This window comes from Aethalodelphis obliquidens, unplaced genomic scaffold (assembly GCF_003676395.1).
Source record: "Aethalodelphis obliquidens isolate GAN/ISIS:26980383/991018 unplaced genomic scaffold, ASM367639v1 scaffold6, whole genome shotgun sequence".
Classification (NCBI taxonomy): Eukaryota; Metazoa; Chordata; class Mammalia; order Artiodactyla; family Delphinidae; genus Aethalodelphis; species Aethalodelphis obliquidens.
In genome coordinates, this window is record NW_020837950.1 from 33,437,485 (window position 1) to 33,456,149 (window position 18,665).

General features: G+C 39.2%; 1 protein-coding gene across 2 annotated transcripts in view; it reads right to left on the reverse strand.

The window, feature by feature from the left end:
- The window catches only part of C1QTNF7 (C1q and TNF related 7), a 126,601-nt gene that overhangs the window by 17,394 nt on the left and 90,542 nt on the right, over positions 1-18,665 (reverse strand). The window contains exon 1 of one of the 2 annotated variants that reach the window (XM_027103332.1): positions 402-689. The exons of the other annotated variant lie outside the window; for it this stretch is intronic. The gene's annotated coding sequence lies outside the window, so the exon portion shown is untranslated. Of the gene's footprint in view, positions 1-401; positions 690-18,665 lie in introns of those variants that run through there. 2 annotated transcript variants of the gene reach the window in all.

The following is an 18,665-nucleotide window of genomic DNA, read 5'->3' on the forward strand; positions in this document are numbered from 1 at the left end:
AAAAGTTGAATGAAGGAAAATATTCATCAATATTTATTCTTATAAACAGTTCATAATTTATAAAGCTCCATCTGCTGTATGTAAAAGGCTACGATGGCACAACAGTAATCTGTTCTAACATCTATCAAATATTTTGTCATCTACAGAGCAACGTTAAGCCTGTATCATCTTCCCAAGGACCCTTTTGTGGTAGGTCGGACAGGGAACCAATGTCCAGATTAGTCAGGTAACTTGTTTATGGTCACAAAGCTAGTGTCAGACCAGAGATTTGAACCCAGGTCTTCAGTTTCATGGATTCTTCTTCCAGAGCCATCTGTTTAATAAACTCAAAAGCTACCGTAATGAAATAGGACATTGCAGCCACATCTGCCAAAATTCTAAAAAAAGAGTAAACACCATACCTTGCTCTGGGATGGTGGGTTGCTCCAGAATTCTAAATCCACAAGAGACTGAGGATCTTTCATGAGAGCTCAGAGGAAATCTTGCTTTGGTACCAGACAGAAAAACAGATCCAAGTTCTCAGAGGTTTCCAAATAGTTGTGCTAAAAATAATTCTCTCCGTTAGTCCCAAAGAGTCAGAGGCACTGAAAGTCATTCATTGGGTGAGGCTCAATCAGGGCCAGTTAAAAACCTCGATTTTGTTTGAGTTAAACCTGAAAGTGCCTGCTTTTCTTGACCGTTAGCTGTAGAGGCACCTCCATCTCTGTGTGTTGTGGCCTCGTTTTCAGATTTGTTTACTTAATTTTTTCCCCTCTTCATTTGTTTTCCACTGAGTGGATGTTTCAGGAAAAAAATTACTCACTGACTGGAAATTAGTTGTTAACTTAGAGAAAAAAGTTATGCCCTTTTTGAGCATTTTCAATGTAGAATCTTCAGATTCTGGAAGTGGGATTGTGTCTCATGAGATAACAAGGAAAGATGTCCCTATTCTGGGTAAATACGGCAGGAAAATGGTCCCTCATCCTATGTGCTACAAAATGAAAGAGGGTGATGAATACTGTTCTGCTGTTTTCTTTGTTCTCTGAATGGATAAATGATTGGATATTTTCAGAAGACTAATATGTCTTTGTTCATATAGAGAATGGACCACAACTCAAAAGGCAGAATGGTTCTCCAGACCCTATGACAACTCATCTTCAGTGCTATCAATTTCTTTTTGTCCTTTTGATACGAACTTCATGTATATCCTTACAAGAGCAGTATGTAATTCATGATGGTGTTTATGGAAACTGAGTGACTGAAAAATTTTGTTTTTATCTTGCTTTCCCCACCATTCTTCTCAAGCTATTAAGAATGCAAATTGAAAGAGATATTTCCAGTTGGGGAAATGGGCGCGAATCACAAATTTGACCAAGAATATTCGTGGGCTTTATTTTGCCTTAGCTATCCACCCTCCCATCTGGAGGACATAGTCTTTTGAATTTATTGGCTGTCAAAAATCTGAGTTCGAACATAGAGTCATAAAAATAATGCCTTGAGCACACAAGTGAGGCACAGCTTTTGCTAAAGTAGAGTAGGACCTTAATCAGAGAGAGTTTCCTCATCCTCAAAATAAAATGGTTGTCCTTATATTACTCAGCTATAAAAAGGAATGAAATTGAGTTATTTGTAAAGAGGTGGATGGACCTAGAGTCTGTCATAGAGAGTAAAGTAAGTCAGAAAGAGAAAAACAAATACTGTATGCTAACACACATATATGGAATCTAAAAAAAACAGTACTGATGAACCTAGTGGCAGGGCAGGAATAAAGACGCAGAGGTAGAGAACAGACTTGAGGACACAGGGTGGGGGGGAAGAGGAAGCTAGGACAAAGTGAGAGAGTAGCACTGACATTTATACACTACCGAATGTAAAATGGATGGCTAGTGGGAACCTGCTGCATAGCACAGGGAGATCAGCTCGATGCTTTGTGATGACCTAGAGGGGTGGGATAGGGAGGGTGGGAGAGAGGCTCAAGAGGGAGAGGATATGGGGATATATGTATACATATAGTTGATTCACTTTGTTGTACAGCAGAAACTAACACAACATTGTAAAGCAATTATACTCCAATAAAGATATAAAAAGATAAATTGGTTGTCCTTGATTATTTCTAAGTTTTCTCACCGTTCTTAATATTCTCTCATCTTGTGCCTCATGAGGTGGAGCTTAAAAAGTAATGTCAGCCACTCTATACCTTACATACAAGTAGAGATACAAGTCACCTGGAAGGGGGTACTTGATATGGAGAGAGGTTACTCAGGTGACTCTCCGCATAAAGGGAAGCACTTGGTAGTGGTTTGATGAAGGTTTTCCTTTCAGGGACCCTTGGCTGGAGAGGGGTTGAGGTTATTTACTTAAAGCATCCAGGGCCTTCTGGAAAGGAAGGAACCAAGGACCCAGCCCCTTCTTTCCATGATGTAAACTTAAAGAAATTAGTCATGGACGACAGGGTTGGTTTGGTCCAAAGCCTGCTGTGAAGAACAAATACTGTGGACCACAGAATGGAATTGAGAGGGAGGTGCTTGGGAGTCTGGGCCAAAAGCATTAAAGGATTTGGGGGTGGCTGGTTTTGGTGGAGTACATGGATGAAGCTGAAAGTTCGTCTGTCTTCAGTGATTCTGTCATCACAGCTCTCCTTTGGGGAACAGTGGAGAATTAAGAGGGTCATTATATTAAAACTTAGTAAGGCGGTAGTACCGGGGTTAGTGAGAGCATCTCCTACAAATGGACAAGCATCTACTAGATTCTGCACAATTAGAGTGTGGCAATTTGGTGGCAGCTAAAGCAAGAAGACTAGTGGACAAAACTTTTGTTTTTCACTTTCTGCCTGGGATAGAAGTAGACATGACCCCATTTGAACCAAGAATGCCCCTAGAATTCTTAGATCATTCATGGAGGGGAGGATTTAGATCTTGACTAGTCTACCTGATAATAAAAAGAATGGGATCCTGAGAACTAATTGGAAGAAAGAAAAATGGCATGACTGTATTTGAACTTGAACTGGCACATAGGTCATAGAAGCTGAATTCTTTCATTAGTTCACTCCTAGCCTAACACCACAGAACAACCCACTGTCTTGTGTAAGAAGGCCCTGACTATCTGACTTGAAGGTAATCTTCCCACACTCCCCTCTGAGGTCTTCTAAAAGGCTGGACTAGAATAGCAGTCCTTATAATCTTAATTTCTGGGATGTCAGCCTGTGGATATGTTCATTTATTTGTATACAAGGGATAACTTTATTTTTACTGAAGTATAGTTGATTTACAATGTTGTGTTAGTTTCTGGTGTACAGCAAATTGATTCAGTTATATATATACATATATTCTTTTCTCAGAATTTTTCCATTATAGTTTATTACAAAATATTGAATATAGTTCCCTGTGCTATATAGTAGGACCTTATTGTTTATCTATTTTATGTATAGAGGTGTGCATCTGCTAATCCCAAACTTCTAATTTATCCCTCCCCTCCCTTTCCCTTTTGGTAACCATAAGTTTATTTTCTATGTCTGTGAGTCTGTTTCTGTTTTGTAAATAACTTCATTTGTATCTTTTTTTAGATTTCACATATAAGTGATATTGCATGATGTTTATCTTTCTCTGACTTACTTCACTTAGTATGATAATCTGTAGGTCCATCCATGTTGCTATAAATGACATTATTTCATTCTTTTTTATGGCTGAGTACTATTCCATTGTATATATATACCACATCTTCTTTATCTATTCATCTGTCAATGGACACTTAGGTTGTGTCCATTTCTTGGCTATTGTAAATAATGCTGTTATGAATATTGGGGTGCATGTAAGTGATGACTTCTTAAAGGGCTTTTCTCATTCATTTTTCTTTGGATTGGTACAATCTCCATCAAAAAGCTTAGAAATGGGTAAATTTTTTGACCTCCAAAAGAGGTAGATGTGTTCTTACTTTTCTGTCTTAACTTGACCAAGTGTTGACACAATTTACGGGTGTTCATATTTGCTTTTTCTGTGTCATTCATAACTTCCTTAAATTCCCTTTAGTGTTCGATGGCAAAGTTTCTTATATTATTAAAGTATCACTGTATTTTTTCTGTTCTGCAATATTTGATTTTTTCTTCATTATTTTTCATCTTAGCTAACTTATTATAGTCTATATCTTCCTGGATTTACTCTTCTTCACAGAGAGAATAAAACCTTTGAAATTGTCTCCTAGAGCATTCAGACCTCAGATGTTACTAAAGCTTGTTATTGCCTATTTCACTCATCATTTTCACACTTATTTTAGAGACAGTAGCAAAAAAAAAAAAAGTGGGTAGAAAAATATGCTGAAGGAAGTATTGGCTTAAAGTAAAAAAGTCGGGTTCCATTTACACCTGCCACTCATGCCGAGGGCAAGGTCTTATTCTGTCTTTTCTAGGCAGACATTTTTTTCTCCTCTCAGCTTGTGCTTATTTTCCTGTAGCCTTAACTCACTTTTCAACTGAATTCAGTTCAATCTAGATCAATCCAATCAACGTTCACAGAGCATCTCACAGTGTGCTGGTGAACCAGCTCTCAAGAAACAGGTACAGATTGATAGCTTTGTCAGTTTCCTTGGTGTAAATACTTCCATCATGGCCAATTTCAAGCTACCAACCTGATATTCACTAAATGCAAAGTTGTGTGGAGTTGGCCCTTGCTAGCTGGTCTAAGCTAGATCAGCACAGCACTGGGAATACATATAAGCCAATTCTCGGTACTAGAATTATTTTTAAAAGAAGGTTCTAGCTTATGTGCTAAGACATGACATCATTTTCTCCTTTAATCCTCACCATAACCTCTTGAGGTGAGTAATTTTATAATCCTCCCTTCGTAGATGAGGAATTTGGGCAGGCTGATCCACAGTTGGCCCACCTAACCATTGTACCATGTATCCCCATAGGGTGTTTCTAACTTTACAAGACCAGGTTCCTGCATCCACACAGCTTGCAGGTGGGTGGATTGCACGCCTGACTCCTCCTCTTCCTTCCCATAGCACTGGGTTCGGGCGGGAATCTAACCTTGTCTTTCTAGCCTCAGTGCCTTGCTTATATCATCTCCTCTTGCTTACAAGTCCCTGTTGGCCATGTCCTTCCCATGCCCTTTTCTACATATGCTCACTTTTGTCCTCCTTATGCATTGCTTTCTCCAGAAAGCCTCCCTGATACTCTCAGCAGGTACAGCCTTCCCTTCCTTCGAACCCTCCTAGAACATTATTTGGATCTCTCTTATGCACCTTAACTCATGGATTCTTAACTAGATCTACTGTATCAGCACACCAGTGGATTAGTTCTAGGTACTGATATTTTTCAAAAGCTCTATGGGTAATTCTGATAGGCAGTCAGAAATTGGGAATCTTTACCTTATCTACTTTTCCTCAAATGATGCCTCCTCTGTTAGTCCTTCCAAGCCAGGGAGTGTCAGTGATATAAATCTGATCTGGTCTTCTCACTCTTTTATTCTGTTCTTTTATTAATCACCTCATTACATACTTATTGAGCTCCTACTATATGCCAGATACTGAGTGCTTGATCTTGGTATTCAATGGGGAGCAAACATGGAGCTCTTACCCTTAGAGAGAAAAAGTCTAGTAGGGAAGACAGACATTCATCAAATAAGCATAAGACTATGTTTACCAGATGTTAATTCGGACTTTCCATCATCTTGGAGTTTCAGTTGAGCACTCAAGGCAGAGAATAATGGGCAATCAGTTCCCATACATCCATTTAAGACTTGCCAAAAACCAGCTGGATCTGATATTAGCTATAGTCCACTTTTACCCACATAAAAGAAAACTAGAAATTCAAAAAGGATGAATAGTTGAAGGGAGCCATCAAGGTAGAGAGTCATTAGCTGATAAGGGAGTGCCAAGGACCTCTCCTCTCCCTTCCTATGAGGGAGGAGATGGAGGAATAATACCCCCTCCCCAACTCCCAGACTAGTGGCAAGGACTCCAAGAGATTACTGATAGTATCAGAGGTGCCTGCAAGAAAGAAACCACTTTGTTCACCGGTTGTATATTAACTGAACTGTGAAACTGAAAGCCTTGCAATTCTCATGGGATCAGAGAAATGTGGGGAAGCTTGAGCTACCCCTAAAGTTTGATGTCTTATGTGATCATAGAAATTAGAGAATTCTGAAGGCAGAAGGCTGTCTGGAGAAGAGAGAGCAGTATAAAAGCAGCTGTTGATGAGGCAAGGATGTATGAATTTCCCAAGAGGCAGATGACACTGAGGATGGCAACTGGGATTGGGCCATTTAGGTGGGACCTCTTGAGCCAGGAGGGAGTCCTTCTAGGATGAGGAAGCCAGTAAGAAGCCATCTAGCATACCACTGACTGCAGAAGCTGAGGATGGTATGGGGGAAAAGCAGGGTATCACCCAAGGACTTTATCACCCATATTAGGAAATTGTAAAGCGTGGAGTTCCCTCAGAAAGCCTCTAATGGCTACGGGAAATTTTCAACCAGAGAGAGCCAGCAGTTGAATACCTGGAGCACCAAGCAGGTATCGGCAGCCAGAAAAGAACCGTACCAGTACCTATTAAGTAAACATACTTTGGTCACATTTTTCTAATTCTCCTCCCTTCTTATCTGACTCTGGACATGCCCAAAGTAGAAGGAGAGGTAGGAGATGGGGGAAGAGTGAAAAGCATAACATTCTGAGCTGAAGACTTGGAAAAGAACAAGCTTTCTATTGGATGTGATATTGAGATGTTGATTTAGATTTGTCTTTTTAATGTCTGAAAATGAGTCACAATTGACCAACAAGATTGTTCATGTCATTCAAAGTGACCAGAAAGCTAAGGAATTTGCCTGAGTTGTCATGAAAGGGCAGAGAAAAAGATCCAACAGGATTTGACTAGAAAAAGTGATGGGAGAAAAGTGAAGTTGTTTCTTATTTATATCATATTTAAGACATAGACGATCATTTAATAAATTCAGGAAACTCTGGAAAGTGTTTTCTGAAGGGAAAGTAAAGGGTGTTATGGGAGTGTTTAAGCAGGGCAACCTAGTTGAGACCTAGGGCTTGTCTAAAGAAATGACATGTGACCTGAAATATAAAAGGGGAACAGTCATTAACCAGGAAGAGAAATTAGAAAATACTTCCAGGCTGAGGGAATGCCATGTGCAAAGGCCCTGAGGTGGAATAGGATGATTTTGAAAGAAGGTCATTGAAAAGAGCAAAGGAGAGCGTATGCCTGGAGGGTATGCCTGGAACTAGCAGGGCCCTGCTGGGCTTGGAAGGTTCTGGTCTTTATCCTGAAAGGCTGTGAGCAGGGTTTTATGGGGCAGGCTGCCAACTCTCCCTCAACCCCAGTCTGTTACAATAATGAAGTTGATACAAATAGAGGTGATGCTCGCTGCCATTTTCCTGCCTCTCATTGAGGTGACTTCAATAAGCTATACAGACTTCATTTGGCTTATGAACTGAATCTGCTTTCATTGTTGAGAAGATGTAAGTTCTTGTGAGAAAAGTGGTTTGCATATTTTAAAAAAGGCAATTCACACACTCATTGAATGAACAAATGTCATGACCTCTACCTGTGTCAGGTGCCACCGCAGGCCCTGGAGATGAGGAGCTGAAAGAGGAAGACAGGATTCTAATGCCTTGGAACTCACTCCAGTGAGAATTTCAAGTCATTAGGGAAGGAAGATGCCCTCTGAGGGCATCTGCCTGATTTTCCCATTTTATAGAGAAGAAAATACCTTCAGTGAAAAGTGACTCTTCCAAAGGCCCCATTTATGGATAAGACCAGAGTTAGAACTCAGGTCCCCTGTAAGATTCTCTCCTCTGTACAGCACAGCTAGTTACCAGGACCTGATTCCTGACTTCACACAGAGAAGACACTGCAGTATTTTTCATACACATAAACACCTATTACTGTGGATAATTGAGAGTTAACATGGTAGTATTATCGCAGATCATAATACTTGATTCTCATCTTTCTACCACAAATATCACTTCTTATATTTTAAATCATAAGAACATTCTAAAAAATTACAGAAAATTTTGAGCATACACAAAAGTAGAGACCAAATGGAAAATGAGTTGCTGTGTACCCACCACCAGCTCAATAGTTACTGAGAGGAATATAATTTCATTGATACCCCTACTCAACTAATCCCTTACCCCTGCATTTGGTATGTTTAGAAGCAAATTCCACACATCATATCATCTATTTCATAACTATTTCAGGAAAACCTAGGAATTATTATCATCTTGGATAATAAATAACAGAGTGATTGACACCGTGCTGCTTCATCAGCCATTGAGACTTTTAACCAAAAATAGGCTTACTTTAGAGTAGTTTAAAATGTCTTAAAAGCACTTTACTCACAAACTGCTACACTGTGCACTAAAAGTTGCGAAATGTAATTTTATGTAGTCTCAAGCTTTCTCAGTGAAGTTTTCAGAGTCCACAGGGGAGCTCTCTGATGACTTGTTAAAGAAATTCCAAGAAGTTTTGAGCCCAGTAAAGGTCTGTCTGTGGGTCCGTGTGTTCCAGGAAAGACTACAGTGCAGAGCTGGCCTTTAGTCCTGCCACATGTCAAGGATGGGTGATACTGCTGCCACGTGCAATTTTTGGCTTTTACTAACATAACCTGTCATACCATCCTAAGATTGTTTAGGAAACACGAGAGAACTAGCATCATCTTTATTTTTTATTTATGTTTTTATTGGGGTATAGTTGTTTTACAATGTTGTATTAGTTTCTACTGTACAGGGAAGTGGAGTTCCCTGTGCTATACAACAGGTTCTCATTAGGTATCTATCTTATACACATTAGTTAGTGTATATATGTCAATCCCAATCTCCCAATTCATCTCACCCCTCCTTTCCCCCGCTTGGTGTCCATACGTTTTTAAAATGTTAGAGAGTCCTGGAATCTTGGGATGAGAAGGCTAACAGAGTGATCTGCGTTGTCTTGGGCACTTAAGAGTCAACAGGCACAGAATGAAGTCTGTCAGTCCTGGGGAAGGATCTCAGTGCAGCTGGGCATGGCCACCTCCATCCCCACCATGGTGCAGACGGAAAGGTGAGGTCAGGGGAAAACCTAACCTGGAAGGCAAACCACAGGAACCAAAACTTTGTGTGTTTGCTTTACCACTTCTATGCTTCTTGTAGCAGTGACTTCAATTTGCACATTTCCCTGAGAAATATTTGGCATATGAGAGATTCTGTATCTCTGTTTTTTTTAATTTTTATTTTCTGGTGTTGTGTGTGTGTTCTTAAAATTGACATATAACAGACACATAACATTTTATTAGCTCCAGATGTACAAAATAATGGTTTCATATAGGCATATATTGCAAAATGATCACCACAGTAAGTCTAGTTGACATCTAGCACCATCCATAGTTATAAATTTTTTTTCTTGTGATGAGAACTTTCAAGATCTACTCTCTTAGCAACTTTAAAATATACAATACAGTATTATTAACTATAGTTTCCATGCTGTATATTTCATCCCAGGTTTATTTATCTTATAGCTGAAAGTTTGTGCCTTTTGACCCCCTTCACCCATTCCACCTACCTCCCATCCCTGCCTCTGGCAACCATCAATCTGATCTCTGTATCTCTGAGTTCATTTTTATTTTTTTTTTAAGATTCTATGTAGAAGTGCGATCATACTGTATTTGTTTTTCTTTGTCTGACTTATTTCATTTAGCATAATGCCTTCAAGGTCCATACATGTTGTTGCAAATGGTAAGATTTCCTTCATTTTTATACGCCTAATTAGTATTCCATTGTGTGTGTATGTATATATATATATAATATATATATATAATATATATATATATATAACATTTTCTTTATCCATTAATCCATTGATGGACACTTAAAGTTGTTTCTGAGATGCCATATCATTGAATAATAGAAAATAAATAATAGTTACCATTTATCAGGAGTTTTATTATGGCAGGGCACTGTCCTAAGTGCTTTATATGCATTTCTTACTTATTCTTTACCAAGAGCACATGAGGTAGCTGGTAGTAGAGCTGGTAGCTCTAGTAGTTTTCTCATAGCATCTTTAGGATTCTCTATGTATAGCATCGTGTCATCTGCAAACAGTGATAGCTTTACTGCTTCTTTTCTGATTTGGATTCTTTTGTTTCTTTTTCTTCTGATTGCTGTGGCTAAAACTTCCAAAATTATGTTGAATAATAGTGGTGAGAGTGGGCATCCTTGTCTTGTTCCTGATCTTATGGGAAATGGTTTCAATTATTCCTCATTGAGAATGATGTTGGCTGTGGGTTTGTCATATATGGCCTTTATTATGTTGAGGTAAGTATTATCCTCTCTGCCTACTTTCTGGAGGTTTTTTTTTTTTTTTATCATAAATGGGTGTTGAATTTTGTCAAAAGCTTTTTCTGCAACTAATAAGATCATCATATGGTTTTTCTCCTTCAGTTTTTATTTTTATTGTTTTGTGGTACGCAGGCCTCTCACTGTTGTGGCCTCTCCCATTGCAGAGCACAGGCTCCGGATGCGCAGGCTCAGTGGTCATGGCTCATGGGTCTAGCCACTCCATGGCATGTGGGATCTTCCAAGACCAGGGCATGAACCCATGTCCCCTGCATCGGCAGGCGGACTCTCAGCCACTGCACCACCAGGTAAGCCCTCTCGTTCAGTTTTTTAATATGGTTTATCACATTGATTGATTTGCATATATTGAAGAATCCTTTCATTCCTGGCATAAACCTCACATGATTATGGTGTATGATCCTTTTAATATGCTGTTGGATTCTGTTTGCTAGTATTTTGTTGAGGATTTCTGCATCTATGTTCATTAGGGATATTGGCTTGTAGTTTTCTTTTTTGGCATCTTTGTCTGGTTTTGGTTCAGGGTGATGGTGGCCTGGTAGTATGAGTTTGGGAGTGTTCCTCCCTCTGTTATATTTTGGAAGAGTTTGAAAACGATAATGTTTTCAAACTGAAAGAGTTTGGAAGAGTTTGAAAACGATAATGTTTTCAAACTTCTCTAAATGTTTGATAGAATTCGCCTGTGAAGGCATCTGGTCCTGGGCTTTTGTTTGTTGGAAGATTTTTAATCACAGTTTCAATTTCAGTTTTTGTGATCGTCTGTTTATATTTTCTATTTCTTCCTGGTTCAGTCTCAGAAGGTTGTGTTTTTCTGAGAATTTGTCCATTTCTTCCAGGTTGTCCATTTTATTGGCACATAGTTGCTTGTAGTAATCTCTCATGATCCTTTGTATTTCTGCAATGTCATTTGTTACTTCTCCTGTTTCATTTCTTATTCTGTTGATTTGAGTCTTCTCCTTTTTTTCCTTGATGAGTCTGGCTAATGGTTTATCAATTTTTTTACTTTCTTAAAGAACCAGCTTTTAGTTTTTTGATCTATGCTATCGTTTCCTTCATTTCTTTTTCATTTATTTCTGATCTGATCTTTATGATTTCTTTCCTTCTCCTAACTTTGGGGTTTATTTAATTCTTCTTTCTCTAACTGCTTTAGGTGTAAGGTTAGGTTTTTTTATTTGAGAATCTTCTTGTTTCTTGAGGTAGGATTGTATTGCTATAAACTTCCCTCTTAGAACTGCTTTTGCCACATCCCATAGGTTTTGGGTTGTCGTGTTTTCTTTGTCATTTGTTTCTAGGTACTTTTTGGTTTCCTCTTTGATTTCTTCAGTGATCTCTTGGTTATTTAGTAGTGCACTGTTGAGCCTCCATGTGTTTGTATATTTTACAGTTGTTTTTCCTGCTAATTGATACCTTGTCTCATAGTGTTGTGGTTGGAAAGGATACTTGATATGATTTCAGTTTTCTTAAATTTACCAAGGCTTCACTTGTGACCCAAGGTATTACCTATCCTGGAGAATATTCCATGAGAACTTGAGAAGAAATTGTAATCTGCTGTTTTTTGTTGAAATGTCCTAAAAATATCAATTAAGTCTGTCTTGTTTAATGTATCATTTAAAGCTTGTGTTTCCTCATTTATTTTCATTTTGGATGATCTTTCCATTGGTGAAAGTGGGGTTTTAAACTCCCCTACTATTATTGTGTTACTGCCAATTTCCCCTTTTATGGCTGTTAGCATTCGCCTTATGTATTGAGGTGCTCCTATGTTGGGTGCATAAGTATTTACGATTGTTATATCTTCTTCTTGGATTGATCCCTTGATCATTATGTAGTGTCCTTCTTTGTCTCTTGTAGTAGTCTTTATTTTAAAGTTTATTTTGTCTGATATGAGGATAGCTACTCCAGGCTTCCTTTGGTTTCCATTTGCATGGAATACTTTTTCCATCCCCTCACTTTCAGTCTGTATGTGTCCCAGACAGCATATATACAGGTCTTGTTTTTGTAACCATTCATTCAGTCTATGTCTTTTGGTTGGAACATTTAATCCATTTACACTTAAGGTAATTATTGATATGTATGTTCCTATTACCATTTTCTTAATTGTTTTGTTTTTGTTGGTCTTTTCCTTCTCTTATGTTTCCTGCCTAGAGAAGTTCCTTTAGCATTTGTTGTAAAGCTGATTTGGTGGTGCTGAATTCTCTTAACTTTTGTTTGTCTGTAAAGGTTTCACTTTCTCCATTAAATCTGAATGAGATGCTTGCTGGGTACAGTTATCTTAGTTGTGGGTTTTTCCCTTTCATCACTTTAAATATGTACTGCCACTCCCTTCTGGCTTCTAGCATTTCTGCTGAAAGATCAGCTGTTAACCTTATGGGGATTCCCTTGTGTGTTATTTGTTATTTTTCCCTTGCTGCTTTTAATATTTTGTCTTTGTATTTAATTTTTGATAGTTTAATTAATATGTGTCTTGGCTTGTTTCTCATTGGATTTATCCTGTATGGGACTCTCTGTGCTTCCTGGACTTGATTGACTATTTGCTTACCCATATTAGGGAAGTTTTCAACTACAATCTCTTCAAATATTTTCTCAGTCCCTTTCTTTTTCTCTTCTTCTTCTGGGACCCCTATAATTCAAATATTGGTGTATTTAATGTTGTACCAGAGGTCTCTGAGATTTTCCTCAATTCTTTTCATTCTTTTTTCTTTATTCTTCTCTGCAGTAGTTATTTCCCCTATCTTATCTTCCAGGTCACTTATCTGTTCTTGTACCTCAGTTATTCTGCTATTGATTCTTTCTAGAGAATTTTTCATTTCATTTATTGTGTTGTTCATCATTGTTTGTTTGCTCTTCAGTTCTTCTAGGTCCTTGTTAAGAGTTTCCTTTATTTTCTCCATTCTATTTCCATGATTTTGGATCATCTTTACTATCAGTATTATGAATTCTTTTTCAGGTAGACTGCCTATTTCTTCTTCAATTTTTTGGTCTGGTGGGTTTTTACCTTGCTCCTTCATCTGCTGTGTGTTTCTTTGTCATCTTATTTTGCTTAACTTACTGTGTTTGGGGTCTCTGTTTTGCAGGGTGCAGGTTTGTAGTTCCCATTGTTTTTGGTGTCTGCTCCCAGTGGGTACTTTTCTTTCAGTCCATTGTGTAGGATTCCTGGTGGAGGGGACTGATGCCTGTGTTCTGGTGTATGAGGCTGGATCTTGTCTTTCTGGTGGGCAGGACCATGTCCAGTGGTGTGTTTTCAGGTTTCTGTGAACTTATTATGATTTTTGGCAGCCTCTCTGCTAATGGGTGGATTTGAGTTCCTCTCTTGCTAGTTGTTTTGCATGGGGTGTCCAGCAGTGTAGCTTGTTGGTCATTGAGTGGGCCTGTGTCTTAGCGTTGAGATGGAGATCTCTGGGAGAGCTTTCTCCATTTGATGTTACATGGGGCCGGGAGGTCTCTGGTGGACCAATGTCCTGAACTTGGCTCTCCCACCTCAGAGGCTCAGGTCTGACACCTGACCGGAGCACCAAGACCCTTTCAGCCACACAGGTCAGAAGAAAGTGGAGAAAAAGAAAGAAAGAAGGAAGGCAAATATAAATAAATAAAATAATATAATTAAAATAGAAAAGAAGTATTAAAAATAAAAAAGTAGTACAAAAAAAGAAAGAGGGAAAGAAAGAAGAGAGCAACCAAACTGAAAAACAAATCCTCCAATGATAACAGGCACTAAATCCTATACTAAAACAACAACAACAACAACAGCAACAACAACAAAATGGACAGTCAGAACCCTAGGACAAATGGCAAAAGCAATGCTATACAGAAAATATCACACAAAGAAGCATATGTATACATACTCACAGAAAGAGAAAAAGGAATAAATAAATAAATAAATATAAATAAGAAAAGGAAGAGAGCAACCCAATCAATGAACAAATCTACCAATGATAATAAGCTCTAAATACTAATCTTAGTTAAACATAAAACCAGAAACAAATTAGATGCAGAAAGCAAACCTCAAGTCTACGTTGCTCCCAAAGTCCCCTGCCTCAATTTTGGGATGATTTGTTATCTATTTAGGTATTCCACCAATGCCAGGTACATCAAGTTTATTGTGGAGATTTAATCCACTGCTCCTGAGGCTGCTGGGAGAAATTTCCCTTTCTCTTCTTTGTTAACACATCTCCTGGGGTTCAGCTTTGATTCAGCCCCGCCTCTGCTTGTAGGTCACCTGAGGGCATCTTTTGGGAAGTCTGAGGTTTTCTGCTAGTGTTCAGTAGGAGTTGTTCCACATGTAGACGTAGTTTTGATGTATTTGTGGGGAGGAAGTTGACCTCCACATCTTACTCCTCTGCCATCTTGAAGGAGCCTTCTTCTCTTTGCTTTCAATTTCACTCTTTAATTGAAATATATTTGTCATATAACGTTGGGTAAATTTAAGGTGTACAGCATGTTGATTTGATATATTTATACACTGTAATATGATTGCCATTGTAGTGATAATTAGCCCCTCTAATATGTAACATAATTTTCATTTCTTTTTTTGTGGTGGGAATAATTAAGATCTAGTCTCTTAGCAATTTTGATAATTATATTACAGTATTGTTGTCTGTATTCACTATACTGTGCAATAGATCTTCAGGACCTACATTTGTCCACTGGTTGCAGGTTTATACACTTAAACAACCTCTTTCCTCTTCTGCCACCCCTAGACCCTGAGAACCACCATTTTACTCTCTGTGTTTATGGTTTAGCTTTTTTGGATTCCACATATAAGTGATATCACACAGTATTTTTCTTTTTCTGACTTATTTCACTTAGCATAACACCCTCAAGTTCCATCCTTGTTATCTCCAATTGCAGGATTTTCTTCTTTCTCATGGCTGAATAATATCTCATTATGTATATGATATCATCTTTATCCATTCAACTGTTTTTGGGCACTTAGGTTGTTTCCATATTTTGGCTGTTGTGAGTAGTGCTGCAATGAACATGGGAGTGCAGATATCTGAGACTCTGTTTTCGTTTCCTTTGGATATACACCCAGAAGTGGGAATCCTGGATCATCTGTTTGCTTTTTCTTTAACCTAATATAATATCATAAACATTTCTCTTCTGTTATTCTTTGGAAGAAGCAATTGCCAAACAATATCTGTCAAGAAATTATACCATAATTTATTTAATCTTTACCCCCTCTTTATTGGACAATGAAGCTGTTTCCATTTTTTTCCTATTATAAATGAGATTATATTGAAAACTTTTGTGCATAAGCCTTCATCCTTATTTAGGATTATTTCCTTAGGATAGATTCCCAGAAATAGAATTACTAGGTCAAAAGACTTGTATGTTTTATGTCTCTCTTGGTACTTGCTGCCAAACTACTTTCCAAAATGCTGTGTGAATTTATACTGCCCCATCCTTTTATGAAAATAAATGCAAGGGAATGTAAGCCCCTTAACAGTCAGGCACTCCTAGTCCCTGGAACACAGACAGAGCCAAGAAACTCCAATTTGGAGGTGACCTTAAAGGTCAGCAAAGCTGACCCCTACTGATGCTCGATCACAGAGGTGTGTTTTGTGGAGAGCACATCAAATCTTGTTCCACAGTCGTGTTGATAATCGTACCCTCTCTGGGTTGGGTGGCCCCAGATTCTCTACACAACCTCAGCCAGGGGCTAAGCCTTGTTCATTTGTAATTTCACAGAAATTTTGCAGCCCTGTCCCATGCTGGACACATAGTGGGTGCTCAGTCCAGCTTGGCAGATTGGATACAGGTGATGAGACACACTGCCCAGATTGAAGCCCTCTCATTGTTTCCCTAGGTAGACAGCTCCGGTAGGACACCAGAGGCAGCTTTGTGTTGGGACAGAACAGTTGGTCCCTGGTATGGCCAGAGCTCAAGGGCACCAGAGACCCTCAGTCCCCAAGACTCCTCTTCTATAGGGTCTTTGAAGTGTGGGATGCTCTTAAAAAGCTTCCTAGAGACCCTTGCTCAAAGAGTCACATGACCAGGGAGGAATCATGTGACCAGGGAGGTAGAATCCATTTCTATCTCTTCTGCACCCAAGGTGTCAAGCCCTCCTGGCCCTCCCTTCAAGGTACTACTCTGACTCACACCTACCTGTGACATTTGCCCTGGTCATGTCTTTCAACCTGGCCTTCCCTTGCCCTTCAGGCTACATAGAACTCACCACTTTTCAAGATCCAGCTGAAAGCTGGTTCTGCTAACTCCAGGCAGTTTATTCATTCCATGGAGATTTATCCAGCATCCCCTAGGTACCAGCCCCTGGCCATGTGCTCAGGGTGGCAGTTAGACAAGCCTGCTCTAGTCCTTGCACACACTTGATTCTCTTAGATCTCTACAACTTTGTATGTTGTTCCTCTCTTTCAACCTTCAAGATCTTTCTCTCTGCTTCTTTACCTGGTTCACCCCCACACTCATTCAGAATATCTTCATTAATATTCAACTCTGCCCAGGCACTGGCCAACACTGAGTCACTTCCTCTTCTTACAACCTTAAAAGGTAGTTACAGTGACCATTATTTTCATTTTATACATGGCAAAACTGAGGCACAAGAGGTAAGTCTCCTGTCTGAGGCCGCACAGTCTTAGACTCTTAACCACTGTACTTTACTGTCTCTTTTAGTAACTGCATACACTAAAGACAGCAAGGGCTACAAAGTAAAAGAAGAGAGGCTGGTGATAGATATTAAAAAGGGGGGACCTACTTTAGTTCAAGGAGTCTAGGAAGACCACTGTAAGGAAGGGACATTTAACAGGATTCCTGAGGGTGAAATAGCTGGGTAAAGATAGGAGAAGAGCCTCCCTGGAAGGAAGAACAGCACGTGTAAAGGTCCTGTGGCAGGAGAGGGCTTTGGGAACTTTAGGAAATGAAAGGTCAGTGGGCTGGAGCTCACAGGACAAGGCAGCCTGTAAGAGAGGAGGTCAGAGAAATAGGCAAGGTCACATCATGTCAGAGCTTGAAAAATTTGGCTTTTATCCTAAGAGCAATGGGAGCCATCAGTCAGGGGAAACCATGCTCTTTGTTATGCTGAAAGTGATGCTCTGGCTACTCTGTGGGGAATGCGTCAGAGAGGGCTGGGCAGGGGAGGTTGCTGACCAGTTGGGAGGCTGATGCAGCCAAGCGGGCAAGAGATGATCATGTTTGGTCACTATAGTGGCAGGAGATAAAGAGATGGAGATATTTTGAACATATTTTTGTTTAAGTCCTGATGGTGTTCTATGGGAATCTCCTTCCACACTTGTCAACACTAGCTAGCTCCAGCATCTTCTCTCTGTTCCTATGGGACCTCACCCTCTTCTCAGCCTCTTGTCATATGGGCAATGATCTCCACCTTATCTCCTCTGCTTCCTCTCTGGACTGTGAGGTATCTGTTGTTCATTGTTTTTCTTGCTGCTGCACCCCTACTTCTAGAACAGTGCCTTTCAGTTGGTAGGTGCTTGATAAATGCTTTTAAAATTTGTCAAATGGGTCATTTACTGTGTACCAGTCTCTGAGCAAAGTTTTGTGTACATCATCTTGTGTGCTATGCTCAGCAATCCCATATGAGGTGGTTACTATTTCATCCTCATTTTACAGATGAAACAAAGTCATAAAGGGTTAATTTCCTTTTTCACACTCATGTAACTATGAAGGATAGAGCCGAGGCTGGAATCCAGGTCTGCTGGTGACAAAGACCATGTGTGGGTCACCTAGCTATGCTTCCTGCCTGCACCTCCCTCCGATGTGCCTCTTAGGAGAGCAGGATTCTTGCTTGGATTGTCACTGCATTAGACATTCTGGCCCAGTGCAGGAGGCAGCAAGTAGGTGTGAATGAAACTCAACCAAATTTAGTATAGACATACAATGTAATATTGTTCAGCCATAAGAAGGAATGGAGTACTGATACGTATTACAATACGGATGAACTTTGAGAACAGTATTCTGATTGAAAGAAGCTAGACACAAAAGAACACATATTGTATGAGCCTATTTGTATGATATATCCAGAATAAGTAAACCTGTAGAGACAGAAAGCAGATTGGGAATTGCCAAGGGTTGGAGTTGGGGTTCAGGAATGGGAAGTGACTGCTTAATGGGTCCAGAGATTTCTCTGGGGGTGATAAAAATGTTTCGGTACCTAGATAGAGGCCATGGCTGTACAACATTGTTATTATACTAGTTATCACTGAACTGTTTAAGATGGTAAATTTTATGTCATATAAGTTTCACCTTGATAAAAAAATAATACATGGGAATGAAATGTATTGATACTAGCTTCAGGGTAGTAGTTAACTGAGGAACAAGAAAAGGATTAAAAATGGGGCTTTAGCTAACCTATAATTTTTTATTTCTTTATAAATAAATTTTTTATT